Consider the following 6,696-nt stretch of genomic DNA (forward strand, 5'->3'; position numbering starts at 1 on the left):
GCTCGGTGTCATGAAATCTGACGACATCCAGACACCATCACCGAGAGCGGAGCAGCCAAGCAACGGGAGATAGATTCCAGATTGCCCGGAGAGACAGGGTGACAAAGATCCTAGGGATCGTGAAAATTCCGAACATCACTCAAAAAACAAGTTTAGTAAAGGTGCCACACCAATTAGCAGGAGAGTGGTGAGGGGTGGTATGTAGCTGGTGGTGCATTTTGGAGCACTGGTGGGGTAGGGCACTGTCATTTACAGACAGCACATTTGCTGTTGAAATGGCCACTAAATTGGCATAGTTCTGCAGTTTTACTGGAAAACAATATAGTGCAAAAACAATAATGCATGGAAAAATGTCTTTCAACAAATATTTATCATTGGTGCATCACTAAGTCAAGTGTCTTGATTTGTCTTGATCCTATTAAAATCTTTGCCTCCTCCATACATCTGAATTACAAAAAAAGTCTTCATTTGTGTCTTCCTAATTGCTGATATAATTTGAAATATGTATATTGTTCATTTGGTAATTAAATATTGTTGTGTGTTAGAAAAAACTGACATCCTACAGCCTGTAGGATTTTCACCTAGATCCCGACCCTTTTACAAATTTCTCATACTTTGCAGTCGGAGAAATAAAAATACACACCACTTTCCAAATCAGCAGCAATTTGTCAGAAGACAGCCTGACATTGGACCCTTGTCTTTGTACGTCCAGAAAGTGTGGCGAGATAAAGACAAATTTAAAGGCATCTCTATTACTCGTTCACCATCTGAACTCCAGCGCAATTATTTCTGGGAGTGCTGCAACACCCTACTTCCAGCGCTTATGCACCCCCCCCCCCCTCTGAACCATTGATGTACTAGTTGCAGTAAAGAGATCCAGGACAGCATTAGAAAATAAGATGGCCACCATAACCACTGAATTAACCTTCTGGGTGCCGATTTTCATAAAATGTCTGGCCTTGAGGGAAGCGAGAAAGATAAATTCATACCCTTTTTTTTGGATGTAAAGTCACAGTGACTAAACTTCAAACAGTGTTGTTGTAACTGGTAACAAAAGAAAAAAGTCACAGAGGGGTGTAGGGGTAAAGCATGGAATATTAGTTTAAGATCTAAATCTATGACATCTACGCCCAAAGGTCCTCTCTGTAGTAAGATCCCATGGGGGTCCAGCGCCTGAGCTTCAGCCACCTCCCAAGTATGGTCATTTCATGCACCATCAATGATGGACACGCAATATTACAGGGACTAGAACCCGTGACCAGTTGATGTACAAGTGTGTCAAAATCTTTTTATTTCCAGACTTCAACCAAGTGGCACATGAGCAGCGGCGCCCACTCGAAGCGGCAAAGAAAGAACTTAAAAAAGAGAGAAGTCAACTATATGATGCTCCTCCAAATAAACTATGTAAAAGTGTGCCGGGTGAGACCTAGCACTTCCTCAACACTAACAACACGTGGTAGTGGTTGGAGACCAGATGGAAGCCTTCAAGCTCTTGGACTGCAGCAGGCGCTCGACAAGGAGAACAATAACTGCTAGAGAGAAGAGGTCAAACTGACTCCCCATGAAAATAGTTCAAAGCAGTTCCAAAGAGAGAGCACGAATGATTCATTGGTTGTCCCAACAGTCTGAACCCAACCACAGCAACAAGACAACAGCAACCCAGACTTGGGCAAAGGACTTTAGGGAAGTCGACAATAATGTGCTTTTATGCGTAAAATGATGCTTTACAACTGGCTTTACTGGCGGAGCTCACAGATGGCCTTCCACGCGTTACACCAGATTATCCAATAGAAAGGTAGTGCACAGAGTTATATGTGTTGTGTTGAGTACTCATTTGTTACAATTAAAACTGTTAATGTTGGGGCGAAATGTGCCTCGTCCACTTCTCTAGGAAGTGAAGTATGGTGGGGTATTGGGGAGTCTTTAGTAGTCAAAGTAGAGTTTTATGTCAGGAATGCTCATAGTAAATGTGAAGTCCATTAGTGATGTATGAGTTACTTCAACACGCTTGTTACTTAACTACGAACCCATGGGCATATTAACAAGGGCCATATCTCCGCTTTTTTGGCTTTAAAAGCCAAAAAAGCGGAGATAATAATATCACCCTATTACCAATGCAGGGCTAACATGCATTAGCGCATGTTAGCAGCCGTATTCCACACACCTCGCATTGCATCTCTAGATGCAAAGTAGGCGTTCCCTGCCTAAACTAACAGGAAAATATCGGTAACTGTCCTTTGCCGTATTTACAAGACAGCCTAGGATACATGTAGCGTTACAAAAAGCCGCGCTAACCGCGGTAATCGCCAGGAATTAACGTTTTAAGAAAATCCTGACTTGCCTATATGTTACATGGGAGGTGGATTGTACGAGCCCTTCAAACAGCTGAGGGTAATGTAGCAGGATGGTGGTGGCGTGGAAATCATGGAATGGCAGGGCAAAGAAGATGAGCCCCAGGTCTTGAGCAGTCTATCAGCATGCCTGTGTCTCCTTCTGTGACATGAAATTGGGCTTAGATCTTTCTTCCATCACTCACAACTTTGACTTCCACAACCCCCTTCAGGGGTAGCGGCTCCATGTCCCTGTACGTTTAGATACTTGCTTTCATCAATTCTAGCCTAGGGCGAGGTATCAGCCTGTCAAACTGCAACTAGTCCATCACATTGACAGAGGCCCCAGACCCTTCACTGTTGTGCCGCCGATCTCTATCGTACACATCAGTGGGAGCCTTTTACAGTTGCTCTCTATCCTAGCAAATGAGATGGTAAATAACTTGCTGCCATCTTCATCAACACTGACGTACCGTGTCTGACTGCCACCTACCAGTAGCTCCTCAGTCTTGTCCTCTTTGATTGATAGCTGTCTCAGAGATGATCTTGCCTTGCCCTTGTTTCCTGCTGACCGGGGCCCTTGTCCCTCGATGCAGCACACTTGACGATTGATTCATGCGGCTGCACTTGGAGCAGGACTGGCCCTTTGCAGGGCAGGAGTTCGGTACTGGTTAGGTCTCGCCTGACCATGCGCTGGTCTGGCGAGACTTATTGAGAGGGCTCCAAAAAGTGCTACCAAGCCAGCCTAGAGCTACAGTGCATGTGCGCGGGCACGCGCGCCGCGCTTTACCGTGATTAGTTTCACTTTCACTTTCGCGGCCGCTTTGATGTTTGATCATGATCGCGATCACTTTCGCGGCATCTTTGCATAGCCAATAGGTCTCGCTTTTGGGACCTTATAAGTATTTAGTTCTGCAACTGTTGCATGGCTAAACACTTATAAGGTCCCAAATGCGAGACCTATTGGCTAAGCCAATGCTTGTTTTTCTATGCCACAGTTGCCGCACCGTCCCTCCGATGGTTTCGCCCCACTGGGTCTGTGGAGTCGGGCAGCACGCCTTTGTATGGTGTCTACTTGCTCTACCTTCACTTTAATGGTGCAGGGAAGTGCCCGCCTTGGCCATTCCCATCGCTAGAGCCATCTTCATTCCATCTTTTTGGGTGTCCGCCAACTCGTGCGACCTAGCTAGCACTAGTATGGCATCCAAGGTGATCCCTGGTTGGCACTGTATTAGCCATCTGAGGGCTGCTGACTTGCAGCCTTGCATTAATTGGGCCCTGATTTCATCCTGCTGGTTAATGTCCGTTCACATGCTCGCCAGCTTCATGAGCACTGCGTAGAATACAGATACTGATTCCTCTCCCCGCTGCCTACCTTGGCGCAGTGGGAATCGCTCATAGTTGGGGTTGAGTTGTGGGTCAAAATGCCTATTCAAAGCAGCCACTGCTGCGTCGAAATCCGTGTTGTCTCTCGTGTTGGGCAGGTTCTCAAACAGGTCATATAATTCTGCCCCTCCAAAGTGAAGCAACAAGAAGCTCTTGATGGTGCCATCTGTTTCTCATGTTGCACAGAAGTAGTGCTGCAGGCGTCTAATCCACTGGTGCCAACATGGCACAGCCATTTGCGGGGTCCTTCAGCTCACTAAATGGTGACAGCGCTTTAACTGAGGCGTTGGTCTCCTCGGGATGCATCTAATACAACAATTTATTGTAGAGGCTGGGTGGCACTCTACAGAGGTGAACATCCAATACAATGGGCTGTTGTGCTGTTGTATTGCGGTGTTCCCGCTGTTGGTTGCTACAGCAGGAACACCGCAGCTGTCCCTTCCATCGTACCACAAGACTGGGGCGGATTCTGACTTCACACGCTGTGTGAGCAGGCGTGCTAACTGCTTAACCTCTTCAGTGCCCATGACGAGATAGTCTCGTCATGGACACGTTTATAACAAAATCACACCTGACAAACAACAAGTGGAAGGCCCAGACAACACTCACCAAGAGGCAGACAGAGTGCCTCAGCCCTGCTGTATAACTTTACAGTCAGTAATCAGGAAATTAAACCAAACACCTCCCTTGTTGCCTCAGCACGAGCCACAGCTGCAAGTGCTATATTGAGAACCAGTGCAGATTGTAGTACCTTATGACACAGCAAACACATATTCAGCTGTCTTATTTAAAACTGTACATCCTGTGCAGCCCTGCCAAGCGCCAAACACTGTGTGGCATCCTCATACCTTGTGGTGATGCGGACAAATTATTCAAAAAGTGTTAGTCAAACTCGAGATGCATGGCCCTTGTCAGGGCTGTATTGGGCCTGGCATCCTACAAGTGTTTCTAGATTTAAATACACTTGGCATTTGTATAGGCTTCTTGACAAGTTATGCAGTACAATTCAATTGAATGTATAACCAACAAAAGGACAACAAACGTTGCTCTTTACTCCAAGGTTAGAAACAAGCCTCACACATGTGAGGCCAACATCACATGGTGCTGCAAGAGTTTTATGGTCCAAATATGGGAACACAATTGACCCTTTACTGTCTTGACCTCAAAAAGATGCATACAAATAAGGTCAGGTGGACTACTTGGTGTTAGAAGGCATTTAAGGCCACATAATCAGCAATGTGTAATGCATCTGTTCTGAAGGCTTCTGAATAGGTTCAGCCCTTCATAGGGCAGACTGACACATCCCCATGAGCGATTCAGCCATTATGAGTCATCTTTGTGAGAAGGAAGGAAGCTTAGCATGGCTTTCATTGGTCTTAGACTGGTGCTCAGAGAGTAAACCTGTGCTGTGAATGAAAGAGTCTTTGCCATTGGCTGGGTCTCAGAACACTTTAGACTCTACTTAGTTCTTGCCCATTTGATTGTCAAGATGGACCATAAACCCCTCAAATGCCTGACGATGATGAAGAGGCCAAGGTTTATTAGCTGACCCATTTTGCTTCTAGGATTATACCTCACTGCAGAGAAAAATGGAAGGAAAGGAATGGCAGTGCTGCTGGTTTTCCAGTTCAGATGAGATGGACTCCTGAAGCACTCATCTTGAACGGGCATGTCCTAGAGAAGGGAGCCCGCTTAATGACATAAGAGAGTGGGCTCATCATGACCTTGTTTTACTTTTTCTGGTCTGCGATGTTCTTTCCCCTCACTGTACCTGATAATGAGTAAGAGCATTCCATGTTTTTGATATTTCAGCAGCAATGTACAAGCCTCTTGTAACCAGGACATACATCAGAATTGTGCCCCTGGAAATACAATGGAGTAAGATGAGGATGTAGAATGGGAGAAAAGTAGAAGAGCCCAGTAGGCTGAAAAATGAGTTGTAGGTCAGTCTAAGAACTTTTTTCGTACAGAACGGCCATAAAAGACGGATGCAAATAACAATTTTAAAAAATCAATTATTAAATACATAGCACAAGATTGAATGAACACATTAGATTAAGAAAGCAGATTAAAAACTATCACAAAATATCAAACATAAAATGCATAAAGACCATCAAATAGGCGGATTTCCCTGGACACTATGGGGTATATTTTCAGGGGGAGAGCGCTACCGGATCTGGTGGAGTTTTGCCCTTCTCCAGATCTACAGAGCGGCATTAAGCCACTTTTTGTGGCTTAACTCTACCTTGTGAATATATGGACCCTTTACATGCATCACTTTGCATGAAAGGGGCATGCAGTGGGTGTTGCTGTGGCAGAGGCGTAGCTAGAGCTTGTGGCGCCCGGGGCTATCCCTCAGATTGCCGCCCCTGGGGAAGGGGGGTTTGCTGGGGAAAAATAACGGCGAGCACTTGAAAGAGGTCCGAGAGACACGTAGTATCGCCGCTAATAGTTACCTCATCATGCAAGTTACATGCACATACATGACACGGTCCAAGGCTACACAGTTGAATACACCGGTGACTGGCAGTACAAAAGAGAACACACAGACTGCATGATCTATCTGAGGACTCAGAAAAACCGCATGTGACATCCATCAGAGAGCTGCGTGAATAATTACCTAGTAATCCCCTCAGCACAATGCAAACATGCACATACATGACACTGTTCAGGGATCCATCATCTACAGCTGATATTAAATGACCATTCATCATGGTCCCCCCATTAAAGCAGTGCAGTTTGTGATCTGCATGGTACATGTTCTTTGCAGCAGGCACATTAACCCTCTGTGCTACCTTTCCAGGAGTCAACTCTTCCACTAGACAAAACTCCGATCTCTCTCCAGGAAGAACATTAATCACCGAAGTTATCATGACATTTTTATTGTTTCTGAAAAATGCTGGAGGCCAGGAAGGAGGCAGCAAGTTTTTTTTAAACCATAATATACTTGCAAACACTATGCACCCACCCGAAATAGGTA

This window comes from Triturus cristatus, chromosome 1_1 (assembly GCF_964204655.1).
Source record: "Triturus cristatus chromosome 1_1, aTriCri1.1, whole genome shotgun sequence".
Classification (NCBI taxonomy): domain Eukaryota; kingdom Metazoa; phylum Chordata; class Amphibia; order Caudata; family Salamandridae; genus Triturus; species Triturus cristatus.